This window comes from Scyliorhinus canicula, chromosome 2 (assembly GCF_902713615.1).
Source record: "Scyliorhinus canicula chromosome 2, sScyCan1.1, whole genome shotgun sequence".
Lineage (NCBI taxonomy): Eukaryota > Metazoa > Chordata > Chondrichthyes > Carcharhiniformes > Scyliorhinidae > Scyliorhinus > Scyliorhinus canicula.
The window spans coordinates 843,449-855,823 of record NC_052147.1 but is presented as its reverse complement, the minus strand read 5'-3'; the positions used below and the strand labels follow the sequence as shown (position 1 = coordinate 855,823).

General features: G+C 48.9%; 1 long non-coding RNA gene across 1 annotated transcript; it reads right to left on the bottom strand.

Annotated features, from left to right (window-relative positions):
* Positions 1-2,995: 2,995 nt before the first annotated feature.
* Positions 2,996-11,864, bottom strand: LOC119979438. Its single transcript, XR_005463721.1, has 2 exons — positions 11,721-11,864; positions 2,996-5,066 (listed from the first exon to the last, which is right to left on the bottom strand). It is a non-coding gene; the product is annotated as an uncharacterized LOC119979438 (long non-coding RNA).
* Positions 11,865-12,375: the final 511 nt, after the last annotated feature.

Sequence of the window (12,375 nt, the reverse complement as noted above, 5' to 3'; positions counted from 1 at the left end):
ACATCAGCCATTGTGCTGTATGAGTCTGCCCTAGCCCTTGCTGTTTTATTTAACCTGAAATGAGGTTGTGACCAGATGCCTGTTCTGCTCTCTCTATGCTTCAATTTATAAAACCTAGAATATTACTTTGTCAACCTGCCCTGCCGCATTCATGTCCCCCAGGTCTCTGCACTCACTTTCAGATTGTGCCAGAGTGAAATAGCAAGCAGGTGTTGAAAAACCTGCATAATCTTCAACTGGATTATTGCGTCAGTTCTGGGCACCACACTTTAGGAACAATATGAAGCCTTTCAGTTGCATTAAAGATTCACAAGAATAGTTCTAGTAATGAGGAGCTTGCATTACACAGATTGATTGGAGAACTGGGGCTTTCTCCTTTGAGGAAAGAAAATTGTGAGGAGATTTCATAAAATTATTTTTAAAATCATGACGATTCTGGACAGGATTCTAGAAACTGTTCACTCACGAAGGATCAAGAATGAGGTCACAGATTTAGATAGTTGACAAAAGAAGCGTTAGTGACGTCAGGAGAAACATTTTCACACAGCGAGTGGTTAGGATCCGGAATGTACTGTCTGTGAGTGTGGTGGAGACAGATTCACACAGTGAGTGGTTAGGGTCTGGAATGTACTGTCTGTGAGTGTGGTGGAGGCAGATTCACACAGCGAGTGGTTAGGATCTGGAATGTACTGTCTGTGAGTGTGGTGGGGACAGATTCACACAGCGAGTGGTTAGGGTCTGGAATGTACTGTCTGTGAGTGTGGTGGAGGCAGATTCACACAGCGAGTGGTTAGGATCTGGAATGTACTGTCTGTGAGTGTGGTGGAGACAGATTCACACAGCGAGTGGTTAGGGTCTGGAATGTACTGTCTGTGAGTGTGGTGGAGGCAGATTCACACAGCGAGTGGTTAGGGTCTGGAATGCACTGTCTGTGAGTGTGGTGGAGACAGATTCACACAGCAAGTGGTTAGGGTCTGGAATGTACTGTCTGTGAGTGAGAGAGACAGATTCACACAGCGAGTGGTTAGGATCTGGAATGTACTGTCTGAGAGTGTGGTGGAAACATATTCACACAGCGAGTGGTTAGGGTCTGGAATGTATTATCTGTGAGTGTGGTGGAGGCAGATTCACACAGCGAGTGGTTAAGATCTGGAATGTATTATCTGTGAGTGTGGTGGAGGCAGATTCACACAGCGAGTGGTTAGGATCTGGAATGTACTGTCTGTGAGTGTGGTGGAGGCAGGTTCACACAGCGAGTGGTTAGGGTCTGGAATGTACTGTCTGTGAATGTGGTGGAGACGATTCACACAGTGAGTGGTTAGGGTCTGGAATGTATTATCTGTGAGTGTGGTGGAGGCAGATTCACACAGCGAGTGGTTAGGGTCTGGAATGTACTGTCTGTGAGTGTGGTGGAGACAGATTCACACAGCGAGTGGTTAGGGTCTGGAATGTACTGTGAGAGTGTGGTGGAGGCAGATTCACACAGTGAGTGGTTAGGGTCTGGAATGTATTATCTGTGAGTGTGGTGGAGGCAGATTCACACAGCGAGTGGTTAGATCTGGAATGTATTATCTGTGAGTGTGGTGGAGGCAGATTCACACAGCGAGTGGTTAGGATCTGGAATGTACTGTCTGTGAGTGTGGTGGAGGCAGGTTCACACAGCGAGTGGTTAGGGTCTGGAATGTACTGTCTGTGAATGTGGTGGAGACGATTCACACAGTGAGTGGTTAGGATCTGGAATGTACTGTCTGTGAGTGTGGTGGAGGCAGATTCACACAGCGAGTGGTTAGGATCTGGAATGTACTATCTGTGAGTGTGGTGGAGGCAGATTCACACAGCGAGTGGTTAGGATCTGGAATGTACTGTCTGTGAGTGTGGTGGAGACAGATTCACACAGCGAGTGGTTAGGATCTGGAATGTACTGTCTGAGAGTGTGGTGGAGACAGATTCACACAGCGAGTGGTTAGGATCTGGAATGTACTGTCTGAGAGTGTGGTGGAAACATATTCACACAGCGAGTGGTTAGGGTCTGGAATGTACTGTCTGTGAGTGTGGTGGAGGCAGGTTCACACAGCAAGTGGTTAGGGCCTGGAATGTACTGTCTGTGAGTGTGGTGGAGACAGATTCACACAGCGAGTGGTTAGGATCTCGAATGTACTGTCTGTGAGTGTGGTGGAGGCAGATTCACACAGCGAGTGGTTAGGATCTGGAATGTACTGTCTGTGAGTGTGGTGGAGGCAGATTCACACAGCGAGTGGTTAGGATCTGGAATGTACTGTCTGAGAGTGAGAGGGACAGATTCACACAGCGAGTGGTTAGGGTCTGGAATGTACTGTCTGTGACTGTGGTGAAGGCAGATTCACACAGCGAGTGGTTAGGATCTGGAATGTACTGTCTGAGTGTGTGGTGGAGGCAGATTCAATCATCGCGTTTTGAAGGGAATTGAAGAACCAGATACAAATAAACAATGGCAGGCGAACGGGAGAGTTGCTTTTGCAGAGGGCCAGTCTGAACACAATGGACTAAACGGCCTCCTGTTGTAATCATTGATAATTAACATGGTGTAGATCCTTTTACACATCATGTTCTTCCAAACCCTCCGACTTGTAGCAAATTATTTTATCTCTCAAAATTGGTACCACATGATTAAGGATATTTTAAATGCTGGGCTGACTAGATGTGCAGGTTAGGTGGATTGGCTATGCTAAATTGCCCCTTTGTGTCCAAAAGGTTAGGAGGGGTTCCTGGGTTACGGTGGAGGCTTAAGTAGGGAGCTCTTTCCAAGAGTGGGTGCAGACTCGATGGGCTGAATGGCCTTCTGCACTTTAGGGATTGTGTGAAAAGCCTCCTTTTGCTTCTGGAAGCTTCTGTGGGGTCGTATTTAGGTGAAAGAGTATTGTACTGAAGCCACTTGTGAAATAACGCAGCCCATTCCAATGTTGCTGAAACTGCAGCTGTCTTCAAGGTAATGAGACACCCAATTAAATCAACCACATTTTAGCCATTAGTCCCAAGATTTTATTTATAATTCTGAACCCTATCTCAATCTTTCAATTTGAAATACCTTCAACTGATCCTGCAAATTGTGCTGCTATTTTCCAAATGTAGATGAATAAAATCTCACTGTTGCTCTTTAGTGGAATGAGAATACAGGCAGTTCAAACCACTCCAGAACCTGCCAGAGTTGTCCAGCAGCCTCAGGCATCACACAGCTGACAAACTGTGATCTACACAGACAAGCCTGTAACCAAATAGTCATCACAATTCACAGGGGGTCCTCCAACAACCTTGGAGCAACACAGCTGACAAACAATCTTTCATTGGCTAACGCACGAGTTATTTACAAAAGAGTGAAAGTTGGTTGTGGCAAGAGATGAAATTATCTACTGCCTTTGCTGTCCTTTCAGAAAATGATGCAACACAAGGGTGACCATTCAGCCCTTCTTCTCCTTACCTAGAACATTAACATTGAGATGATACCAAGCAGCCTTTGTACAATGATGAGGCTACGCAGAACTACTGCATTTTCCCTAAACAGCAATGGGGAAAAACAACTTGTAACTCGCTCCTCATTGTGTACACCGACTACAGGCACCGGCTAGACACCCAGACTACAGGCACCTGCTAGACACCCAGACTATAGGCGCCAGCTAGACACCCAGACTACAGGCCCCGGCTAGACACCCAGACTACAGGCACCTGCTAGACACCCAGACTATAGGCGCCAGCTAGACACCCAGACTACAGGCACCGGCTAGACACCCAGACTACAGGCACCTGCTAGACACCCAGACTACAGGCGTCTGCTAGACACCCAGACTACAGGCGCCAGCTAGACACCCAGACTACAGCCGCCGGCGAGACACCCAGACTACAGGCGCCGGCTAGACACCCAGACTACAGGCGCCTGCTACACACCCAGACTACAGGCGCCTGCTACACACCCAGACTACAGGCGCCTGCTAGACACCCAGACTACAGGCGCCTGCTACACACCCAGACTATAGGCACCTGCTAGACACCCAGACTACAGGCGCCTGCTAGACACCCAGACTACAGGCGCCTGCTAGACACCCAGACTACAGCCGCCGGCGAGACACCCAGACTACAGGCGCCGGCTAGACACCCAGACTACAGGCGCCTGCTACACACCCAGACTACAGGCACCTGCTAGACACCCAGACTACAGGCACCTGCTACACACCCAGACTACAGGCGCCGGCTAGACACCCAGACTACAGCCGCCGGCTAGACACCCAGACTACAGGCGCCTGCTAGACACCCAGACTACAGACGCCTGCTAGACACCCAGACTACAGGCGCCTGCTAGACACCCAGACTACAGGCACCTGCTAGACACCCAGACTACAGCCGCTGGCTAGACACCCAGACTACAGGCACCGGCTAGACACCCAGACTACAGGCGCCGCGCTGGCTACACACCCAGACTACAGGCACCGACTATACACCCATATTTGTTCCAGCAGCTGTACACCAATGCCTGGCCTACAGTTTATAATTTATGTGGAGTTCAGAATCGTGACAATGTTAAGCAGATTTTGTTCTGGTATGTGTTGCTTTGAGCTATCATACAAGTTACTGTAATCTTTCTGTGTTGTGCCGTGGGCAATTCAAACTGCGAAGGGAACATTCCAAAACCATCTTGCCGAAGCTCTTCCCTCACTGTCTATGTACAGCAGCCCTGCTCTGTACGCCAGCACATGCCCCTCAGAAGACAAGAGATTTTATTGAATGGCAGGAATTGGAAAAGAGCAGCACAATGAGTTATTCTGGACCTTTTATCTTGATGCTAAGAATTTTAGCTAATGCAGATAAAGTGATCATGATACATATTCAAAATATTAGGCTTTGACAAATCAATTTCAAAGAAAATCTGCAGGTATAAAGCAGTCTTTGCCATCCTTGTGCACGGGCCTCCTGATGCTGGCTGAACGTCCAAGACTCTCTCGGTGAATTTAACTGCTTCGCTGGGATTGCGTTCACAGTGCTGCTTCATTTAAGATTATAGAGCTGCAGACTCCCTCCTCCGTCTTTCTGGTCGAGCGCTGTGACATGTGAATAAAGAAAGCCTGAATTAGGGACATAGTGACGGCAGCCAACAGCTGCTCCTATTTATAGATCAGGTGGAGTGCAAACCGACACTGAACCACGTTATTAACAACCCGGCCTGCGTTTCCAGCTGGATAGGCACAGGCCTGATCCCAGACACACTCAACTTCTCCACCCCCAAAAAGCAAACCACCACTAATAGCAGCCTTTTAAATGTCTGCAAGGGAAAGGAAACCGACAGTTTGAACGTTTGCTGTGGGATAGTCTGAACAACTGAAGAGTAAATAGGAAAGAAACCAAAGAACAGGATGAGGTCCTTCATCCCCTTGCACTCATTACAGAGCAGAGAGTTCCACATTCCCATTGCACTTTGTATCAAAAAGTAAATCATGATTTCACTCCTAACAATAATAATAACCTTTATTATTGTCACAAGTAGGCTTACATTAACACTACTGTGAAAAGCCCCTAGTAGCCACATTCCGGCGCCTGTTCGGGTACACAGAGGGAGAATTCAGAATGTCCAAATTACCTAACAGCACATCTTTCAGGGACTTCTGGGAGGAAACCGGAGCAACCGGAGGAAACCCACGCAGACACGGGGAAACCGCGCAGACTCCGCACAGACAGTGACCCAAGCCGGGAATCGAACCTCGGACCCTGCAGCTGTGAAGCAACAATGCTGTGAAGCAACAATGCTAACCACTGTGCTACCGTTTTGCCTGTATTACATAGTCTTGAGGTCAGCTTTGGCCCGAGTAGATTGGACAGGAAGGCTAAAAGGTCGGACAGCTGATGAGCTGTGGCAGTTGTTTAAGGAGATACTCAATTCCTCACAACTAAAATATATCCCAGTGAGAAAGAAAGATGGAACGAGGGGGAAAAACATCCATGGCTAAACAAGGAGGTAAAGGACATCAGAAAGACAATAAACAAGATATTTCATATTACAAAGGCCAGTGGCAGGCTGGAAGATTGGGAAACTTTCATAAACAAAGGGATACTAAAAGAGGTGATTAAAAAGAGCGAAAGTAAATTACAAAAGAAATCAAGACAAAATATCAAAAAGGATAACAAAACCTTCTATCAGTACATAAAAGGGAAAAGAGTCACTAAACTGAATGTTGGTCCTTTGGAAGATGAAACTGGTGAGTTAACAGTGGGGAACACAGAAATGGCAGAGATGCTGAATCAATACTTTGCCTCAGTTTTTACAGTGGACATTAGTACCATTCCTATAGGAACGGGCAATTAAGAGGGAATAGAAAGGGTGGAACTTCAAACAATCAGCATCAATAGGGCAATGGTACTCAACAAACTCTTGTGTTGAGGGCAGACAAGTCCCCAGGGCCAGATGGCTAATATCCTCGGGTGCTAAAGGAAGTGGCAGCAGAGATAGTGGATCCATTGGTTATGATATTCCAAAATTCTCAGGACATGGGAAAGAACAAAGAAAAGTACAGCACAGGAACAGGCCCTTCGGCCCTCCAAGCCTGCGCTGACCATGCTGTCCGTCTAAACTAAAATCTTCTGCACTTCCGGGGTCCGTATCCCTCTATCCCATCCTATTGATGTATTCGTCAAGATGCCCCTTAAATGTCACTATCGTCCCTGCTTCCACCACCTCCTCCGACAGCGAGTTCCAGGCCCCCACTACCCTCTGTGTAAAAAAAACTTGCCACTTACATCTCCTCTAAACCTTGCCCCTCGCACCTTAAACCTATGCCCCCTAGTAATTGACCCCTCTACTCTGGGAAAAAGTCTCTGACTATCCACTCTGTCTATGCTCCTCAATTTTGTAGACCTCTATCAGGTCGCCCCTCAACCTCAGTCGTTCCAGTGAGAACAAACCAAGTTTATTCAATCTCTCCCCATAGCTAATGCCCTTCATACCAGGCAACATCCTGGCAAATCTCTTCTGCACCCTCTCCACATCCTTCTGATAATAGAATTGAACACTATACTCCAAGTGTGGCCTAACTAAGGTTCTATACAGCTGCAACATGACTTGCCAATTTTTATACTCAATGCCCCGGCCAATGAAGGCAAGCATGCCGTATGGCTTCTTGACTACCTTCTCCACCTGTGTTGCCCCTTTCAGTGACCTGTGGACCTGTACACCTAGATCTCTCTGACTTTCAATACTCTTGAGGGTTCTACCATTCACTGTATATTCCCTACCTGCATTAGACCTTCCAAAATGCATTACCTCACATTTGTCCGGATGAAACTCCATCTGCCATCTCTCCGCCTAAGTCTAAATCCTGCTGTATTCTCTGACAGTCCTCATCGCTATCCGCAATTCCACCAACCTTTGTGTCGTCTGCAAACTTACTAATCAGACCAGTTACATTTTCCTCCAAATCATTTATATATACTACGAACAGCAAAGGTCCCAGCACTGATCCCTGCGGAACACCACTAGTCACAGCCCTCCAATCAGAAAAGCACCCTTCCATTGCTACTCTCTGCCTTCTATGACCTCACCAGTTCTGTATCCATCTTGCCAGCTCACCTAGAAAGGTTCCAGTGGATTGAAAAAATGCTAATGTAACGCCCTGATTCAAAATGGAAGGAGGCAGAATGTGGGAAATTACAGACCAGTTAGTTTAACATCTATTGTTGGGAAATAGATTCAATTATCAAGGAAGTAATATCCGTACATTTGGAAAGACAAAGCTCTATCTATCGGAGTCAGCATGGTTTTATGAAGGGCAAATCATCTTTAAATAATTTGCTAGAGTTGAATCCCACCCTACTTTTCCCAAAGGGTTATGAATCTGTGGAATTCGCTACCGCAGAGTGGGTGGATTCTGGGACAGTCAGTAAATTTAAGGAGGAGTTTAGACAGATGTTTAATTGGTAATGGGGTTGAAGGGTTATGGAGAACGGGCAGGATGGTGGAGTTGAGGCCAGGATGCGATCAGTGATGATTGAATGGTGGAGCGAGCTCGATGGGCCGAATGGCCTAATTCTGCTCCTAGATCTTAGGAACTTATGAAATTGCATCAATAGTTGAAGGGAAAAAAACTGGCGAGGTTGTGGGGGAAAAGGGGAATTGGAATAACCGGAAGAGGTATGGTCATTCCTGTTGGAGCAGTTCTAAAACTTGCCCACGTGTCTAGTTGTTGAATCCCTTGCATCATTTTAAATATCTTAATTCCATTATCTTTAAAAGTCTAAATTCAAGGGAATATAAACCAAGTTAATGCAACCAACAATTGTAGAAATTTACGGTATTTTTTTTAAAATGTGGGCGTCGCTGGACCAACATTTACTGCCCGTCCCCGAGGGGCATTTACTGCCCAACCCCGAGGGGCATTTACTGCCCATCCCCCAGGGGCATTTACTGCCCATCCCCCAGGGGCATTTACTGCCCATCCCCCAGGGGCATTTACTGCCCATCCCCCAGGGGCATTTACTGCCCATCCCCGAGGGGCATTTACTGCCCATCCCCCAGGGGCATTTACTGCCCATCCCCCAGGGGCATTTACTGCCCAACCCCCAGGGGCATTTACTGCCCATCCCCCAGGGGCATTTACTGCCCATCCCCCAGGGGCATTTACTGCCCATCCCCCAGGGGCATTTACTGCCCAACCCCCAGGGGCATTTACTGCCCATCCCCCAGGGGCATTTACTGCCCATCCCCCAGGGGCATTTACTGCCCATCCCCCAGGGGCATTTACTGCCCGTCCCCGCGGGCATTTACTGCCCATCCCCCAGGGGCATTTACTGCCCATCCCCCAGGCCCATCCCCCAGGGGCATTTACTGCCCATCCCCGAGGGGCATTTACTGCCCGTCCCCGAGGGGCATTTACTGCCCAACCCCCAGGGGCATTTACTGCCCAACCCCCAGGGGCATTTACTGCCCGTCCCCGAGGGCATTTACTGCCCAACCCCGAGGGGCATTTACTGCCCAACCCCCAGGGGCATTTACTGCCCATCCCCCAGGGGCATTTACTGCCCATCCCCCAGGGGCATTTACTGCCCATCCCCGAGGGGCATTTACTGCCCATCCCCGAGGGGCATTTACTGCCCATCCCCCAGGGGCATTTACTGCCCATCCCCCAGGGGCATTTACTGCCCATCCCCCAGGGGCATTTACTGCCCATCCCCCAGGGGCATTTACTGCCCATCCCCGAGGGGCATTTACTGCCCATCCCCCAGGGGCATTTACTGCCCATCCCCAGGGGCATTTACTGCCCATCCCCGAGGCCCATCCCCGAGGGGCATTTACTGCCCGTCCCCCAGGGGCATTTACTGCCCATCCCCGAGGGGCATTTACTGCCCATCCCCGAGGGGCATTTACTGCCCATCCCCGAGGGGCATTTACTGCCCATCCCCCAGGGGCATTTACTGCCCGTCCTCGAGGGACATTTACTGCCCATCCCCGAGGGGCCACATTGCTGTGGGTCTGGACTCACATGTCAGTCAGACCGGGTAAGGACAGCAGATTTCCTTCCCTAAAGATATTAGCGAACTAGATGGGTTTTTATGGTCAGCATTGGACATTGAATATTTTTATTGAATTGAAATTTCACCATCTGCTGCGGTGGGATTTGAACCTGGGTCCCCACAGCATTACCCCGGGCCTCTGGATTACTAATCCAGTGACAATATCACAGCGCCACTGCCTCCATTCAGCCCATCGTGTCTGCTCAGGTTTTACAGCCTAATTTCAGTTTCCAGTTCTTGTCTGAATATTAAGGGCACGAAGGATACATCAACTTTCTTCTATGAGGATTAAAAAGATTTCTGCCCCTACAAGCCTTTCAACCATTAAGTTCCAGACTCTCACCAAACTTTGTATGAACAAAGCAATCCTTAATTCCCCTTTAATTCTTTGGGACACTCAATTGAGTCCGTCCCCAACACCCATCCCCGAGATACCCCACTCGGTCCGTCCCCAACACCCATCCCCGAGATACCCCACTCGGTCCGTCCCCAACACCCATCCCCGAGATACCCCACTCGGTCCGTCCCCAACACCCACCCCCGAGATACCCCACTCGGTCCGTCCCCAACACCCATCCCCGAGATACCCCACTCGGTCCGTCCCCAACACCCATCCCCGAGATACCCACTCGGTCCGTCCCCAACACCCATCCCCGAGATGCCCCACTCGGTCCGTCCCCAACACCCACCCCCGAGATACCCCACTCGGTCCGTCCCCAACACCCACCCCCGAGATACCCCACTCGGTCCGTCCCCAACACCCATCCCCGAGATACCCCACTCGGTCCGTCCCCAACACCCATCCCCGAGATACCCCACTCGGTCCGTCCCCAACACCCATCCCCGAGATACCCCACTCGGTCCGTCCCCAACACCCATCCCCGAGATACCCCACTCGGTCCGTCCCCAACACCCATCCCCGAGATGCCCCACTCGGTCCGTCCCCAACACCCGTCCCCGAGATGCCCCACTCGATCCGTCCCCAACACCCATCCCCGAGATGCCCCACTCGGTCTGTCCCCAACACCCATCCCCGAGATGCCCCACTCGGTCCGTCCCCAACACCCATCCCCGAGATGCCCCACTCGGTCCGTCCCCAACACCCATCCCCGAGATGCCCCACTGGGTCCGTCCCCAACATCCACCCCCGAGATACCCCACTCAGTCCATTACAACCCATTTGCATGTATTTCCATGCTCCTGCTGTCATGCAGAGTGGAACCCGTTCACGCTGCCAGCAAGGGATCGGAGAATGGCGTTCAGGGCAGCGCCTGGTGTGATCCCGATTTCGCCCTGATGCCCGATTCTGCGGCATTCTGGGCTTCCCGGGGACGGAGCATCCTGCCCAAGCTCCTTGTGTACAAAGGATCACATCTTTTCACAAGTGGAACAAGCCTTGAATGTAATGCATGATTTTGAATTTGATGTACACTGGGTTATCAAATAACAAAGGACTCCATTTCTATGCTAGGTTTTCAATTAAAAGGAGTGTGCGTACAACATTACAATGATAGCTGTTGCTGAACCTTTATAATGACACCAATCTGCTTTGAAAGGGACATTTTATGTAAAAATCGCTATAAAAACCATCACATTTGGCATATTTGCATCTTTGATGAGCCTGTATGTGAATAATGATCAGAAACAATGCACCTTTCACTGCTGACTGCTCTAATTCATACTGAATGACAGGCTGTGGCAGTAACAAGAGCATTGGAACAAATAAACACAGAAACTAATTAGAATTGATTACTATAAAATAAATCCTATCGATTTCCACTCAGGCAGAGATACTTATGCGGGCAGAGTGGGTTAAGTCAGCCAAGATACTTTACATACAATGTGAGAATCAAACTGAGATAAGACAACACACACATACAGACAATATTTATAGCCAATCTCGCACTCTGCAGTACAGACCGAGATCTACACCAACTAAATATACTGGCAAACATGAGGTTTTAAAAATTAATTCCCAGGATGTGGCATCGCTGCCTGGCCGGCATTTATTGCTCATCCCGAATTGTCCTCCAGGAGATGTTGGTGAGCTGCCTTCTTGAACAGCTCCTGAGGGAGTTTGTGTACTCCTGACACTCCCTCTGTATTGCTTCATGCTGTTGGTTACTATGGCCAGTTAGAACAGGTGACTCAAAGCTAAAGTCAACCATCATGCGAAAGCTGATTCTAATTCCTACCTCTGACGACAAGAAGCGACGAGGCAAGATGAATGAGGATATTGTGGCAGCTGTAGACCCATAGTCGAGAAGGTGATTAGCACCTACGCTCTGTAATACACATTAGACATTAATGATTGAACATAATTGACAGTCAATGCTGCTGCTCTACTCGAGCTGCCTACACAAGTCATGCACCCGACCACATCACCCAACACAAACAACCACCACCAAATATCTCAGCACGACATTGCAGAGTCACCACGTAATTCATTATTAACTGTGAAATTCAGGTTACTGAGAGGCCGACAGTGTGAGCGACAGGCCAGAAGGGTCAGATTTAAACCACAGCTGATCCAAACTATCCAGACATTAATTCAGCGATTCAGGAGAAACAGGAAACACGTTTATCTGATAAACACATTTTAAAAAACTGTTAAACGTTCTTCACAAAACTGCACATTTAAACTGGGCACAACATTCTCCACTGCAACCTGATTAGGGCATCAGCTGTTGGTTTTGTTGGGTTATTTTGGGAACATTGTGGCTGGATTCTCGTGAAATCGTGTTCGGCAATCGGGCAGAGAATGGATTTTCGCACCAAAATTGGGGCTGGCGCTGGTTTGATGGCGGTACGCCACGTTCTGCCCCCTCCAGACTGGCGTAATTGTGCCAC